Source organism: Gracilinanus agilis, chromosome 5 (assembly GCF_016433145.1).
Source record: "Gracilinanus agilis isolate LMUSP501 chromosome 5, AgileGrace, whole genome shotgun sequence".
Taxonomy (NCBI): Eukaryota; Metazoa; Chordata; class Mammalia; order Didelphimorphia; family Didelphidae; genus Gracilinanus; species Gracilinanus agilis.
The window spans coordinates 210,177,623-210,195,696 of NC_058134.1; positions in this window are offsets into that span (position 1 = coordinate 210,177,623).

Sequence of the window (18,074 nt, forward strand, 5' to 3'; positions counted from 1 at the left end):
TATCCCAACTATGAGCACTGAATCTAGCTATTTAAGTAGTTCTTTAAGGAGTAATTTATAATCAAATCTATGTAAATCTTTTATGTATTTTGGTAGGTCAATCCCCGTATAGTTTATAAATTTTGAAGTTTTTGAAATTCTTTTTCTATTATTGTTTTTTGGATTTTGTTACTATGATATACAAATATAGTAGATTTTTTAGGGTTTGTCTTGTAGCCTGAAACTTTGTTGAAGCTAATAATGATCTCAATTAATATCTTTTCCTGATATTTCCTAAACTTGACTTTATTGTTGTTTATTTTTCAGTCCTATCTGACTCCTCCTATCCTTATTAGTGGTTTTCTTGGTAAAGATACTGGTGTGGTTTGCCATTTCCTTCTCTAGCTCATTTTACAGATGAGGAAACTGAGGCAAACAAGGTTAAATGACTTGCCCAGTTAAGTATCTGAGGCCAGATTTGAATTCAGGCCTTCTTGACTCCAGGGCTGGATTTCTCTCCACTGTGCTACCAAGCTTTCCCAAAGGACTTGTCCTTTAAGACTTAAAAAGCATTTTAAAGATTTCAGTTACTCCAGGGCTGATTTCTTTTTCTTTCCTTCTTTTTTTTTTTTTTTAAACTCTGACTTTCCATCTTAGGATCAATACTATGTATTAGTTACAAGGCAGAAGAGCAATAAGGGTTGGCAAAGGGACTTAAGTTGCCCAAGGTCACACAAATAGAAGTGTCTGAGGCCGGATTCGAACCAGGACCTCCAGTTTCCCACCTGGCTCTCCATCTATTGAATCTCCTAGATGCTCCTGGGCTGTTTTGTTTTGTTTTTTAATAGACAAGCAGGTGACAGAGCTCAGAAAGTATTCATTTCATATTGATTTTATTCTTGGTTGTCATAAATGACAGACTATTTTCTAGTTGTTTTTTTTTATACTGTGGGAAAAGTCTGGGCTCTAGCATCACAGGATACATGTTTGCATTCTTGCTGTAAGATTTTGGTTTGCTAGTTTGGGCAAGTTATTTTATCTCTCTGAATCAGTTTCCTCATTTGTAAACTGGAGGCAGTAATACTTACACTGCCCACCTCATAAGTTTGTTGTGAGAATCAGCTGAGATAATATATGTGTGTAAGAGTATTGGGTATACCCAAGAGAGGAATACAAGGTTGGTATGCAAGAGGTTGAATTGCCAAGTGTAAGCACTGGGAAATGAAGATGGGGCCAAGGAGGTATCCCCAGATTCCCCCAAGCACTAAGCTTTACCTTAACAAGAGGGGTATCTGGTTCCCTTCCACCTGGATCCATAGGACCCTTCTCCACAGAAGTGATAATATGTGAAACATACGTTTGGACTGGACCACAGATCCAGAGTCACCATTGTGTTCCAATCTACAAGAGACACATAATAAACATTCCAAAAGATTGGGACTTTTTGGATAAAACTACTAAGATTTGGAGTACGTTAGAGTGAGCCTAACTTTTGATAAAGATGGCACCTTTGTTTGTCCAATGGAGTTCTACTTAGCAGAGTGCATGGTGCAGGGGATTTGGGATACTTTCCAATCACTCTTAAAGAAAATGTGAATGCTATGAACTAGAGATTCTGGTCCACCCAGAAGACCTTGTTGTGTTAGGAAAGATCTTGGAAGTGCATAAAGAGAAACAGAGATTTAAGATCACTAATCTAAAGCACTGAATAATTTCATTTCTTTAATGGGTAAGGAAGTGGATTCCAGGCAGAAGGGATAGATTGTGCAAAGGAAGTTAGCTCAGAGAAGCCAAATTTAGGGAACAGAAAGGAGGCCAGTTGGAGTGGAACAAAGAATGTATGGAGAAAAGTTAATGTGAAAAAATTGGAGAAAAGTTGATTGCCTAGTGCTTTTGTTAAATGCCATCCTCAAAAGTTTGCATTTTAACCCAGAGGCAAAAGAGGGGAAAGGATTTTAACATCAAGGCTAAAACTCCTCAAAGGGAGTGACATGATCAGACCTGTGCTTCGGGAAGATTATTTTGGTAACTGGAAGATGAACTGGAGAGGTGAGAAACTGGCAATAGGAAGAATGATTAAGGTACTCCTACACTGGTCTAGACAATGAACTATAGAAAGAGAGACCTTAAATGTCATCTAGTCTGACTTCCTCACTATATAAATGATAAAACTGAGAGGTTCACTGAGATGAAATAATTTTCCCAAGATTATTTTGTTACCAAGTGGACAGGTTGAAAATTCGAATCCATGTTTCTTAATTCCAAATATCGTGGAATACTGTCTTTTAGCTAACATGGTCCCAAATCAATGATCCTATTATTTACACACCTATAGTTTACCCAATATTATTTAATGGTATTTATCTATTATGAGATTCTTTCTCTTTGTCTCCAAGGTGCCCTTACTCCTCACCAAGATTAATTCTTCTTCAGTGACCCTGTCTTTTTCTGTTTCCTCCAAAACATTGCTCCAGCAATCATCCTTTCTCTTGTATCCTCTATTTCTCCCTTTCTATTGGCTCCCTCCTATGTGATTATAAATGTGCTGGGGTCACTCCAGTCCTAAAAATAAAATAAAAAAGTTTTAAACCTTTCTTGGACATGTTTACCTCCTCCTTGCCTCCTTTCTTATAACTTTCATCGCTAAACATCTTGAACAAAAATGTCTATTCTCGCAACCTCCAATTCCTTATCATCCACCTTAACCCCTTTGCAATCAGGCTTTCCATTATTGAAACTGGTTTCTCAAAGCTTACCAGTGACCTATCATTGAGCCAATGGCTTTTTTTCAGTTTTCATTATCATTAACCTCTCTGCAATATTTGATATTGTAGAACATCTCCTTCCTTGTGGATAAATTCTTCAGACATCACATTTATCTATTTAGTTATCCAATTGTTTGACCACTCCTTTTCTGTCTCTTTTGCTGTTTTCTTTTTTCTGAGTCATTAATATTGGGATTTTCTGACTCATTAATTCTCTAGGATTCTGTCCTTGATCTTCTTCTCTCTCTCTAGTTTCTTGCCTCACATGTAATAGTCTCGACTAATCTATCTTTGAAGATTACAGTCAGATCTATACAAACCTTAGCTTTATTCTGAGCTCTAGCTTTACATTTTCAGCTGCTTACAACAAGGGTTCTTAACCTTCTTTTGTGGAAATAGACTCCTTTAGCAGTCTGTTGGCTGGACCTCTTCTCAGAATTTTTTTATTCTTGGAATATTTTTAAATGAATAAAATAAAACACATGGAATTACCAAGGAAACCAATTATATTGAAAAAAGAGATATCATTATTTTTCAGTCCAAGTTTATGGACCCCCTGAAATCTATCCTTGTACCCTTGGCTCATGTGCCCCAGGTCAAGAATCACTGGGTCTTCGAGGACGTTAAAACCAGCCCTCTAGAACTATGAGTTTTCCCAAACACAGGGATTTTCCTATACGTCTCACTGCTAGAGCTTTATAAATTTGTCCTCATTCATTTTCTCCTTCCTATTCCCTACCCCTCCTGACACAAACTCTGTGTACACTGGTAGAAGACTGTGGCAAGTTTAAGTGTATACTATTTTAAAAAAATAACCCTTGATTTTCCCTTGTATTTAATATATATTACCCGATGACTAGCTTAAAGGAACTCTTGGTCTATAGTTGGTCTTCATGTCGATGGGCCTCCAACATCCCAAATTTCGAATTCAACAAGTTTAAACTTTTTCCCTAAAATCATCTTCTCCCTTTCCAATGTCTCTATTTCTCTCTTTGGTACTATAATTCATTCACCCATGTCTAAAACTGTATTGTTGTTTGGGGATTTTTCCTATCTCCTACCCCTCATATCCAATAGTTTTCATGCCCAGCAAATTCATTTTATCTTCCTATCACTGGCATAAATCCCTTTCTCTCCACTCACACAGCTTCCACCAAGCAGCAGACTCCTATCACCTCTTTATAATAATCTTCTGCTTGGTTCCCCTGCTTTGATTCTCTTCTCACTCTAGTCCAGCATTGGCAAAGTTTTTCAAGTTTGGGTGCCCAAACTGCAACTTCAAGCTGCCTGTGAGTTCTCCCCCCAACCCACCCTATCCTGCTTTGGGTGGCTGGACAGAATGGCATGAGCATGCAAAAAAGTCCTTGGGCACTGGGAAGAGGGGGAAGGGAGCAGTTCCCCTGTGCCAGCTGGGCACATATGCCAATATTTGCCAATAATGCTCTTAGTCCATTCTCTACAAAGCTACAAAAGAAACTTTTCTAACTTGTAGATCTAAGCTTGCCATCCTCACTCCTTATTCAGTAAACTTCAGTGGCTCCTGATTACCTCCAAGATCAACTATGATATCCTCATTTTGGAATTTAAAGGCATTTATATCCTGACCTGTTTCTACTTTTCCATAAATTTTCTACAGAATAACTATTGAATGCACTGAAAAATTGGTCCCGTATTTTTTAATATCATGTGGATAGTGGTCTCCAAAATGTGTCGGCTTCTTTTGACAGCTTAAAATGCACTTATGCCATTGTACTTGGGGCTCTGTTGAGGACATGGTCAGTGAGGCAATGACCACAGACTTAGTTCTGTGATTGAGCCTGGCTTCCATTACAGAGGGTCTTGAAATGACTGCAGGAGGAAAGCCCAGGCAAGGTTTTTTAGCAACCAATTTTCTTTTCAGTTCTCTTGTTTCCTTTTGGCCCCTGCTCTGATCCCACTTCTAAGAGAAACAATCTGACCCCTCAGAGGACCAGAAGCTTCTCATATTCCATTTGTTTTTCTTGTTGTTACCAAGGTCTGCCTACTATGATGCCCTTTCTCTCCAGGCTTGCCCTTTGAAGGAACATGCCATGCTCTGAGCCTTCCAATAAAGCAGTTAACAAGCATTTATTTATTTATCTGGAAGATCTTCTTTGTAGTTGCCTTAACATACACTCCCAGCATTTATCAGGATATCCCTCTCTAACCAACCTTAAAGTTATTGGGTTCCCAAGAAAGAAAAGGAGTCAGAGTGTATTTTCTTTTCTTTTCCTTTCTTTTCTTTTCTTTCCTTTCCTTTCCTTTCCTTTCCTTTCTTTTCCTTTTCTTTTCTTTTCCTTTTTTAATCCTTATCTTCTGTTTCTAAGACAGAAGAGTGGTAAGATCTAGGCAACTGGAGTCAAGCGACTTGCTCAGGGTCACACAGCTAGAAAGGGTCTGAGGTCATATTTGAACCCAGTTCCTCTCAACTTAATAAGCATTTATTAAGCACCTGCTGTGTACCAAGCACTGTGCAGGGAACTGGGGTTACAAAGAAAAAAATGAAAAAAAGTTTGTTCCTCAAGTACTTTAAGTTCTAACATTTAATTCAATAAATATTAACTGAATGTCTACTGTTTACCCAAAGTCCTCTGCACAGAGATACAGAGGCAGGACACAGATCCTGTTTTTCAAGTACTTTACAACCAGGGGGAGGAGAGTCAGGGTGGATGACAGGAACAAAAATATTGAGATGAGAACAAAGCAGCATTCATGGCATTATGCTATGAGAAATTTGATGGTAGAAAGGCCACTTCTACCTGGGAACAATGTCAGGGAAGATGGAGCATTTGAGTTGGGTGAGGAAGATGCTACTTTAGGGCTTCTTTAGCATCCCAGGATGCTTAGAGACTTCGAGGCCCCTGGGCTTGGATTGTCCAGGACTCAGAGCTGTAGTGCTCTGCTCTAACTGCCTGGGGCTTCTGCTATGGTTTTTACCCTGAAGTTTTCTTCTTCTTTTAAATTTAAATTTATTTATTTATTTGTTTCTTTGTTAATTCCTTCCCATCCTCTCCTCCTCCCATTAGAGAAGGCATCATTTGACCAAGTTATAGGCATATATGTAAAACCATGTCATTTCTATTTATCAGTCCTTTCTCTGGAGGTGGACATACACAAGTCACTCTTCAAACAGTGTTTCTCTTGCGGTCTATAATGTTCTCTTGGTTCTGCTCATTTCACTCTTCATAATACATGTAGGACTAAACCCCACCCCCCCCAAAAAAAAAAGAATAACCCTGGAGCTTTCTTAGTGCAGTTCTTTGCTCTTGCTGTCTCTGGATGCAGAGCCTTAATGACCACAAATGGTTCCTGGTCTTGTCAAGTCCAGAGGCTACCCGGAACTGGGGCGAGCTTTGTTATTGTCCTTGAGTTTTGGGATGATTTCTTGTGCAGTTTGTGGGGAGAAGAAACGACTTACTGGAGTTTGTCATGGAATTTCTTGATTACTACTACGTCTTGTGACCATTTTAGGTTTTTGTTGAAATAAGTATGTGATCTGCTTCTGTCCAGCAGTCATTTTGGCCAGACATCTGAAGCCAGGACCGTGACACGAATGAGTCATTGAAACAAATGATGCTGTGGATGATTTGCTTTGGTGCTTTGGCCTGGGGTTTCTTTTTTAAACACCAACAGTACAAAGATTTAGGGAAAGAGCTCTTCTCATCCTGAGTTTGGTGTGGATTGATTCATGGCTTAGTAAAAGCCGTTCAAAGAAGGGAGGGATATAATGTGGCCAGAGTAAAATAAGAAGGGAAATAGTTCTAATTTAAAGCTTCCACGCATCTGGGGGCTAGGTTAGGTCAGAAAAAATGCTTCTCGGCCTCAGCCACTTCCCAGCTGTGTGACCCTGGGCAAGTCACTTGACCCCCATTGCCTACCCTTACCACTCTTCCACCTATAAGTCAATACACAGAAGTTAAGGGTTTAAAAAAAAATTTTTTTTAAATTAAAAAAAAAAAAAAGTCAATGGAGAACTTCATAGTTGATCCTGGAGGCAACTGGGAGCCATTAGAGTTTATTGAATGGGTGAAGGAATTGAATGGGTGAAGGAAGGGGAGAGGGACGTGGCACATCAATGGAAGATCATTTTGATAGCTGAGCAGAGGATGGATTGGGTGGATTGGAGTGGGGAGAAACTTGAGGCACAGAGACTAAACAATAAACTATTGTGCAAGGCAGGGGCAGGGGCAGAGGAGAGAAGGGAGCGTACATAAGAGATGTTCAGCTTGTATGTTGAAGCCAGAGTAGTATCATAAGAAATTCCCATTATTACCTTCTTCCACAAATATCAGTGTTGCTACACACACACACACACACACAGAGGATAGCTTCATCCTTCTGTCAAAAGGATTGTGGCTATAGAGAGGGGTACCCGGGCCCCAGATTCCAGGTGGGGCAAGTGGGAATGAGCTGAACAAGCAGAGACCAAGTTTTCCTGGTTCAATGAGAGTTCTAGTTCTATACAAAAACCTGTTCTACCGGAGTTACAGCCCAGTCAGACCTGAAGCATCAAATACTGGCCTGTTGCCAAAGTCAATGTCTTGCCTTTCTTGGGAGAGAGAAAATCAAACCAAGACAATTTTTTTGTCCTCATTCCTCCCCTGCCCCTAACCCCCCCCCCCCCCGAATTCAAAGAGGATGACATGGTCAGGGAGCAACATTAAGATCAAGAAGCCCAAACTATGGGGGTCATAGGCACCATTTGTCAGTCCTCTAGAACTCAAACTGATAAAATGGCTAAATAATGATAAAATGGCTAAAAATAGGCAAGTCTAGGTGAATTTATTCCCTTGTTTATTTTGCTTAATATGTTTATCCCTTTATGTAGAGGAGTATTCTGGTAGAGCAATTTGTATAAATAGCTTAGGAGATAAGCAAAGGCCAAAGTGAGTTAGTCATCTCAGAATCATAGAATTTGAAAGGTGAAAGGGAACTCAGAGATCAGCTAATCTTAATATTTTACAAGTAAGGAAACCAAGACCCATAGGCAAAGATGCTAGCCTGCCTGAGCACCACCTAAATTAGGGGTAAAATGAGGACCCAGAATTCCCTCACCATACTGTACTACGTGCAAACCTTTGGGAAACTAGAAGGAAAAAAGGGTGGGGGTGGGGGGCAATAAACGAAAAGATAGTAAAAACTAAAAAATACATGCAACAAAATACGTTAATGGCTCCCCCCAAAGTAGAGATAAAAAAATATGGAAAATCAGAAATTCCAGTCTTTTCTTCTTCCCTTCAGAAGTGACTATTGGAAGCTAGTGCATATGACCGGTGATATCAGAGCTTTGCATTTTACAGAAAGTCTCCTGAACAATACAATTCTGCTTTTTACACCAAAATATTATAGACTCAGGCCTGACAGACCAATCTGGGGAGAATGAAAGCAAACTCAAACCAGAAAACAAGGCAGGGTGGGAGAGAATGTTTCCAAACCCTGGTAGTCCTTTTATGCCTTTGTGGAGTTCCCACGGATGTTCACCTCTGGGACTTCCTTCCTTGTTTAGTGGGGTGGGCACCTTGCTGACCCAAGTGAAGGAGGAGGGACCCAAGATCAAGAGGTGCTAAGTTGTGTGGGGAGGAGACAAAGCAGTCGAAGCTGCTGCTCTTTCCTATGGGTTTACAGAAGATTTTTCTTCTTGAAAGTCATTAGGGAAGAGAGTGAGCAGTCTTGAAAATGATGAAGGTTTTTTAGGCTCCCTGGTGCTGGCTCAGTGGGCCATTCAGTAAGCTACAAGAAATAGTCTGAGACAGAGCAGCTGGATGGCTCAGTGGATAGAGAGCCAGAACTAGAGACAGGAGGTTCTGGGTTCAAATCTGGCCTCAGACACTTCCCAGCTGTGTGACCCCGGGCAAGTCACTTAACCCCCATTGCCTAGCTATTGATTCCAAGACAGAAGGTAAGGGTTTAAAAAAAGACACATCCAATAGCTAACAAAGTTCTTTCCCTCCTCCACTCCTGTATCCCACTGTAGGCTAGAATTTCTCTAAAAAGCAATAAGCCTAGACCTGATTGGCCTGGAGATGAAGCAAGATTCAAGTTGTATCTGCCCTAAAGGTTACTTCCTAATAGCCTCTTCCTGATTAGTTAGGGGAATAAAAAGTCCTAGCTGCTACATGGATTTGGGTCCCATTCTGACTCAGTAGATGTCTGAAAACTGAATCGCCAGGTTAAGCAGACATATTTCCATGCTGAAATGAAGACCAAGTATTACTGTATTCTTATTACATTAGATTTAAGAAAATCTCCTTTTTTTTAACTAATTGTAGCCTATGAGCACTTCATTTCATGCCAACACTGAACCTAAACTAACAAGGGTACCGAGTCAGCACCTCTAACAGCATCCTTCTACCAGCTAATGGACATCAGACCAGGGTTTTATTGTAATATTCTTCCTGGGATTTTTTCTCCCTGTTAAGTTCTTCTTATTCTTCCTATATTGTAGCTACTCTCTATGGCTGTTGAACTTGGAAATATTTAATATGTACATTTTTCTCTCGGCTCTTCTTCCTTTTCAGTAAATCTGAGTAGATCTACAAGACTACATGCAAAAAATGTCTACCAGCCTTTGTTAGGTCCAGTCAGGGGTCTGACATTTTAGAATTCTAAATATTGTTCTCATATGCCTTCTTATGAACCAGCTGTTCACTTCCCAAATTTACATTTCTCTTTTGAATTCTTTGCTCTTGCTCAGCAGAAAGTGATGAAAATACCAACCCTACCCCTTTGGTTTTCAGTTTTTTGATCAAGAAATCAACTTCCTGCTCATTTTCTGCCTAAGAAATTCTGATATTTATCCTCTTTCCTATTCTTAGCTTGCATTTCCTAATTTCATTATGCATATTATTATGTTTCATAGTGTGGTATTGAATAATCACCATCCATTTTAACCTATTTTTGACATAATTTTCCTATCTGCTTTCATAATACAAATTCTACCATCACCACTTAAGAGGAATTTGTATTGGTTTTGAGCATGTTACAAGGTTAAGAGAATTCCTCAGAGTTAGTGTGAGGAAGGTATTTTAGAAACTTTAAAGTTTTATCAATGTAAAGTAGCATTAATATATTTAAGACTCAGTATCCACCCCTTGGAGTTTGGTATTTAGTTGGAAGATGTGACACCTACATAAATAAGCACAATAACAAATAATTTTCCTAATACTGTAGATGGCAATACTATCCTCCCAGTTTCACCCTCTTGTGACCTGGACTCCTTACTATCTCTCACCTTCCATATTCAATTTGTTGCTAAGGCCTCCAGATTTCACCTTTGCAACATCTCTCAAATATGCCCTTTTCTCTCCTCTGATATTGCTACTATCCTGATGCAGATTCCCATCACTTCCCTGCCATAGCCTGCTGGAGGGTCAAATTTCTTCCCACTCCAATTTGTCCTCCATTCACCTGTCAAAATGATTTTCCTAAAGCACATCTTGAACTATGCCATCCCTCTGTTTAATAAATTCCAGGGGCTCCTTATCACCTCCAGGATCAAATACAAAATCCTCTGTTTGACATTCAAAGCCTTTCACAGCCTAGAGAAGTACTGATGGTTTCCTTGGGCTTGTTTTATAGCATGTAACTTTGCTGAGTACATTATTTTGATTGGTTTTTTAGCTGACTCTTTAGAATTTCCTAAATAAATTGTCATATCAGTTGCAAAGAGGGATAATTTTATTTCTTTTTTGCCTATGCTTATTCTTCTTTTTCACATCTTATTGCTAGACGTAGCATTTGTAGCACTATACTGAATAGTAATAATGATAATGAGCATCCTTGCTTTACCCCTGATCTTATTAGAAAGGCATCTAACTCATCCCTATTACAGATAATGTTGATTTTATATAGATAATTATCACTTGAAGAAAAGTTCCATTTATTCCTATATTTTCTAGGGATTTTTTAAAGGAATTGGTGTTATAGCTGATCAAAAGCTTTTTCTCTAACTTTTGATATAATTTAAGATTTTTGTTATTAATATGGTCTGTTATGTTATAGTTTTCCTAATGTAAAAGCAGATTTGAATTTGTGCTGTAAATCCAGCCTGGTCATAATGTATGATTTTTGTGATATATTGCTGTAGTCTCTATGGTAGTATTTTACTTAAAACTTTTTTTACACTAATATTCAATAGAGAAATTAGTCTGAAGTCTTCTTTCTCTGTTTTGATTCTCCCTGGTGTGTCTTACATTGGTTTAGGTATCATGAACATACTTGTGTTAGAAAAGGAATTTTATAGGACCTCTTCTTTTCCTATTTTTTCATATAATTTATGTAGTGGTGAGATTAATTATTCTTTAAATGTTTGGTAGAATTCACTTATAAATTCATTTGATCCCATGTATTTTATTTGGGATTTTATTATGTCTTGGTCAGTGTCTTTTTCTAAAATATGTTTACTTAAATACTCATTTTGTTCATCTGGGCAATTTATGTTTTTGTATATTTGAATCCATTTTATTTAGATTGTTGGTTTTATTAGCTTATTGTTTGAACAAAGTAGTTCCTAGTAATTTATTTCTTCATTTATTTTGGTCACCTTTTTAATTTTTGATATTTCTCATTTGATTTTTTCTTTTTAAAAAATCAAGTTAACTAATGGATTATTTTATTGTTGCCATTGTTTTTAAGGTCTACTGAATTTGTTCATTCAATATTGGGTTTTATTTTTGCTTGGTTTGGTTTCTCTCTTGTTTTCTTTCTTTTTCCTTTCTTCTTTCTTTTTCTTTTTTCTTTCAATTTTGCCAATCTCCTTTGACTTTCAGGTTTCTATCTTGGTATTTATTTGGGGTTTTGCATTTGTTGTTTTTTTTTTTTAAACGCTTAACTTATGTGTATTGGCTCCTAGGTGGAAGAGTGGTAAGGATGGGCAATGGGGGTCAAGTGACTTGCCCAGGGTCTCACAGCTGGGAAGTGTCTGAGGCCAGATTTGAACCTAGGACCTCCCATCTCTAGGCCTGACTCTCAATCCACTGAGCTACCCAGCTGCCCCCATTTGTTGTTTTTCTAATATTTTTAGTTGCATGCCCAATTTATTAAATGTACTCTATCTCTTTTATTAACTATAGCATTTAGAGATATGCATTTTCCCCAACTACAACTTTGGCTGCATCTCAAAAAATTTTATATTTTACTTCATTGTTGTCATTTTTAATGAAATTAATGGTTGTTCCAAGAATTTCTCTTTGACCCACTCATTCTTGATGAAAAAGTTATTTAGTTTGTATTTGATTTTTAACCTTTAGTTTTCTGCATTTGCTTGTGAGATTTTCATGACCTATTAGTCAATTTTTGCAAAGGTGCCATACACAGCTGAGAAATCATTATACTCTGTTCTATTCCCATTGAAATTTTTATCATATCTAACTTTTCTAAAATTCTATTCATGTCTTCTATGTCATTCCCATACTCAATAATATTCAGTAGTTCCCTACTCTTCCAGGATCAAATGTAAAATCCTTTATTGTGCAATGTAAATAATGTATTCATATTGTGTGTGTGTGTGTGTGTGTGTGTGTGTGTGTGCAAGTGTGCTCAAAGGTGTGTGTGTGTGCATAGGTGTGTGTATGCAAATGTTCAAATGCCTTTATTTTATTGAACTTACATCTTTTTATCACTGATAATTAGGCTTAAGTTTGGGTTAGCTGGGTATGACACACTGGGTTGTGTCTTGAACTTCTTTGCTCTTTAGAACACATTCTCTTCTCTCCTACTGTTTCTGGTGGATCCACAATATTATTTTGCTCTTCAAATTAACTTCCCTTTATATTGGTAGGTCTTTCTCCTGTTCCCTTTTAGAATTAGTTGTTTTTCAATGAAATTGTTCAAATTATCCACTACATATCTTAGTGAGATGTTTTCTTGTACTATTTCTTACATTGTAGTACTCAGGTTTTTTGACTTATGTTCTTCTGGGAGAGTAATGATCACTATGCCTCCGAGCTTCAAGATATTTTGGGTTTTTTTTCTTTTAATATCTTGTTTTTTAAATTGTTTTTTTTTTTTGCTTCTCTTCTTCCATATTGGTTTTCATTTCTGTGAATTTGCATTCTAAACTGTTGTCTCTTTCATTTCCTTGGTCAAATTTGACTCTATGGATTCAAGTTTTTCTTTCTGGTGTGCAGTTCATAAATTCTGATTTACTTATTCTTATTTCTCTCTCAAACCATTTGGGAACATCTTTCTGTTATTTCTTCTTTTCTCGGAAATCCACAGGGTCCCTCATCTATTCATGTGTTGATTCATTTCTTTTTTTGTTTTATAATATTTATTCATAAATATTTGGATTTCTTTGGATTTCTTGGAGGTCATCTTCCCTTCTATTCTTAATATCTTATTTGCTTGTGTTCATGGTTTTTAACTGAGTTTTCTTCCTCTGAGAGTTTTGGTCATTTGTCCTTTTCCACCCTATGTTCCCCATTACTTATTTTGTGACTCCCTCCTCTTTTTTGGTAGATGCCCTGAAGACTGGAATTTAAAGTTTTTTTGGCCTTCTCCTGTGTTGGAGAAGGTTTCACTGCTACCAGACTCTGCCCCAAGTGATTTCTGAAAGGACAGGACTCATGTCTGATAGACTCTTCCATGCCCACGAGCACCTTCCCTAATTCCTTCTATTCTTTTGTTATCTGACTGAGTATTGCTGCTATACTCAGTGCATGTGCTGCTACCCCAGGCAGATGAATCTTCAAGCTTTCCTAAAATCCAACTTCTCAGTGCAAAGAGGGGTGGACAATATGTGTACACCAAGTTAAGTTCTCTTGCTTGTTGTAACTGAATGATAGGATGAGAATAATGTGTTGGGTGTGCTGACAGAGATCATAGCAGGAGCAAGGGGATTGTTTAATCTTCTCTGTTGTTAATTTATCAGGTTCTTACTTCCTTAGAGATTTGGGTGTCTTAGCTTGTGGCAATAGCTGTATTTCCTGAATATAATTCTTGCAAAATTTCTTACATATAATTCTTATTTTGAAGAGGCTTGAAAGGTCAGGAGGATCAGAAAAAAATGCCTACTACATCTTATTAATCATATGACCCATGAAGTTATGAAAACTTTTATTTTCTACTAGTTGCAATATTCACTGACTCCTCCTTAAAGTTGCAGAGCTGGATTGAGGCACATTCCATAGATCCAGGCATGAATTAGATTCCATTTATGGGAAGACATGTCTTCTGGTCCCTTTCCTACAGATATGTGTACCTGAGAAACTCATGATTGTTCCCATGATCCCAATCACTGGAGTTGTGTTAAAGACAATTAGCCAGGAAGAAATTTCCTCCCCCTAAGATTTAAGGTCTATAAAAAGGTTTCATTTCTTCCCCTCTCTTGAGCATATTACTTTAGGATTCTGTCAACTTTCTCTTGGGCTTCTAACAAGGGTGGTAAAGATTATTTCTCTCTTTGCACATTCTCCTCCTGCCTCAGCAGTAATGACAACTCACTACTTAAGCACACAATATAAAGGATGTGCTTCCTAAATGAGTCTGAGTCTTTGTCTACATCCTGCCATAGTGCTTCTTTGCAGAGCATGTAAGAAATCAGTAATCAGCAATCTTGAGCAATGGTTATTTTTAGCCTTATTGCCTTGTGAATTTTAGTTCCTGGGTCCCTGAGTCAGCATTGACAGCTCCACAGGAAATATTTCTTACAACTTCAATGCTTCTCATAAAAGGTAGCCTGTGACAGAATCATCCTGAAACCAAAGGATCAAAGAGTCATGTTTGGTTGGTCAGTACGTATAGGCTTTGTGAGTCTCTCCAAAGTACAGAATTGAAATAAAAGAGAAATGTTTACTCAGCAGCTCCACAAAGTGGCCACTTTTGAGGACGTTATAATTTATGATGAAGTTATTGTTTTATATTTTCAATGCTGCATAAAGATGGCAGTGACCTACTTATGGGCAGTCTTTGCCACAGGCATGACAGCCAGCAAAGACTCTGCACCCCCTATTTCTCTCTCTTGTTTGGTTCTCTCATGCCCTCACATTAGAAGATTTGGTTTACCACTATTTGTTTACTACCTCCCCAAGAGGGGCCACCCAGGGCTACAACCACTTATTTATAACTCAAAACTCCTATTCTCAGGATCCTAGGAGTAACCCTGCTGGGTATCATATTTGTTTTTGTGTCAGTGAATTGGAATCTAGTGCTTGTGTAGACCCTATAAGCTTTCTCAGCTAATACAACCTTTCCACGTGGAAGACTCTAAGGAAATAACTTCCTAGACTTTCATGATTTTATGTAAGGGAAGTGCCTTGGAGAGACTATGGGGCATGCATTCTATAACTGGCTAACCATGTGATGGAGAAGAGACTATCTAATTTGCTCCAGAGATACTCTAAAAGACTCAACTTCAGCTACATCCCCTTTGCTTCAACCTTATTCTCTTTGCCTCTCCTACCTTCACTCAGTGATTCCTCTCACAGAGTTCAGCAAAAAACTATGACAAAAGTCTCTTTTTCCTCTCAAAGGCCATATAACTCAAGAAATGGGTTGAAAAAGTCCTTGGCCTTTTCACTCATTTATTTCCATCGTAGGTGCAGGGAGTGGGGTGTCTGGCCAAGAGAGAGAGGATCACGTGAACCTGAATTTGAATTCAGGTTGGGTTTCATAGGCAATTCTGCATTCATGCTCTGAGGAGAAAGAAGTGACCTTTGGGAGCAACCTTCAGGACCTCAACCTAGAGGTAATTGAGACCTGTGTTCGACTGGTAGTCATGCTGCACCTGGACATTAATTCGATAGACTAATTCTTATGTAGGAACTGAGCTAAAGGTTTAGTCTCTTTCCCTAGAGATCAAGGTGGTATAAGGGAGAGTATGCCCCCAAAGTACTGAGGGGAATTTTGTCCATTTGTTCTTACTACATCTTTGAAGTAAATATACCTTTATAAGAGTTACTGGGGAGTAAGTATTTAAATAGAATAGAGATTCTTGTCGCTGGCCTTTAAGGTATGGAGAGAATACAGCCAGATGGGGCTTGAGCTAATGGCAATAAAGAAAATAAGTACAAACCCCTCAGGTTACTCTGGCACCCGATAGGGACCCAAAGTAAGTTCGACTCTATAAGAAGAAGCAAGAGCATACTTATTACATTCACATGTGTTGAAGTAATCACATTTATTATTGTCCTTGTATAAATTGTTCTCCGGCTCTATTCAGTTTACTCTACATCTTTTTATATCAATTCTAAGGATTTTCTGAAATCATCTTTCATTATTTATTATTGCTCAATAGTATTCCATTACATTCACGTGCCACATTTAGCCATTCCACTATTATCTAAGACACAATTGAAGGCACACTCTTAGATCCCGGCTCTTTTCTTTTTTCTCTGACCTTCAGATCAGGAAGTTTTGTTTTGCTTGTGGCTGCCTCTCCCTAGTATGATCTTCTCTCAATGCCTACTTATCTGGTTTTTCCTTTTAAGTTTGATATAGCAAATTTGTGTATGTTGAATTCTTTTTTTTTTTCATTTCAAAAAAAGAGTAAGATTAATCTCATGCCCATTCTCCCTTCCTCCATATTTGTATGCTTTTCCCATATCCCAATTATAAGAATTTTAAAATTCCCTTCTCTTTTTGCTCCTTTATATACTAGGCTATTCATTTCTCTTCCTGTCCCTTTTATTACACCTTTTCAAACCTTCAGAAGAGAACCAATCCATTCCAGGACTAATATTTTTTATTTAACTTCCTCAGTACCCTTTGAAGAACTTGAGGTTCTAAAGAGACACATTTCTTCTCTTCTCCCTCCACTAAAATGTTAGTTCTATAGCCTGTCCCCCAAGAAATCAAAGAGGAAAAGGATACATATTTACAAAAATGTTTTTAGCAGTTCTTGTGACAAAACCCTAGAAATTAATGGAGTATCTACCTGTTAGAGAACACTGAAACAAGTTATGTTATATGAATATAATAGAATATAGTATTATTGCATCATAAAAATGATAAGAGTTTCAGAGAAAACTAGAATGATCATAGACTCATGTCTCTGCCCATTGGAAGGGCCCCCTCCTACAAAATGACAGAGAATAAAGTGAACAGAGTCAAGAGAACAATTTGTGTGATGACAACAATATTATAAGAGAAAACAACTTTAAAAGTCTAGAACTGAGTAGCCACAGATCAGGTCAGCCCTGGTAGTTTCCTTCCTTTTTTTTTTTTGCCTAAGGCACTCATTGTACTATAACTTCCCCAGTTGGCTAGTTTACTGCAGTAGTCAAAATTCTCCATTTGTGATCTGATAACACTTTACCCTTACTGATGGTTCCAGATTGGTATGTTCTGGTCTCTATGGGACTACAGTAGCCCTTAAAGTCCAGTACACAGTTGAAGATCTTGCTTAGATCTTAACACAAACTACTGCTTATACTGGCGTGCTGCCAAGGTATCCCAGTTATGAAACTTTTCAGCCCCAGAACACACCCATCCTACTGCCCATCCTATCCAAACTCCTACCAAACCAGGAGTGGCGTCCATTTGACATTACTGACTGATATGGCATTTTAGAGAAAAGTACTGGGAATACAGAGAGAGCCATGCTCTACTAAGGAGCTAGATCCCTAGAATTAGTAGCCATTTCTCACGGCTATGATTTTAGACACACAATTTTGGTGCCATGGGGTATTTGGTTGGTGCCATGATCAATTACACTCTTTTTGGGAAGCAACTCTTAGATTCTTTCTGGGATCTAATTGCGATAGAGCACCTTACTTTTATTCTCTTACATTTATTCTCTACCCATAGATTCGATCTTATAGTCATCCAATGTGTTCTACATGGTGTACTCAGAAGAAGTATCCATCATCAAAAGGAAATGGTAGATCAGTACTTTGCTAAGCCTGACCTGGGAAGGATCATCCAGCTACTACATGAGACCATGGACTCACTCCTAGAATCCCCACATCAAGTCAGAACTTTGCTAAGAGATGCCCCTCAGGGAGAAGAGATGCATTTTACTTTTCAAATAAAAAGCAGCACCTTCCAATGTAGCTATGTGGCTATCTAATGGCCAAGCAAAGAAGTGTCATAGTCAGGGCTCTCCTTGAATATATGTCCTTTCCTGACCTCTGTCTTTTTAGTGGCTCCTGGGAGGTGGCAAATGGCCTGATTATTCGGTCAAATGAATGGCAGCAACAGGACTGGAAAATCAAGTCCATCCTAGTATGAGGGGCTACATTTTGGAGGAAGATCTCCAAATGCCTTGTACTCTGCATCTTATAAATGACTCATGTTTCTGCCCACTGGAAAAGCCTTTTACCTACTGAGTCCTTATGGAATGAAAAGGCTGGCGAGGTCCCTGTGGCACAATTT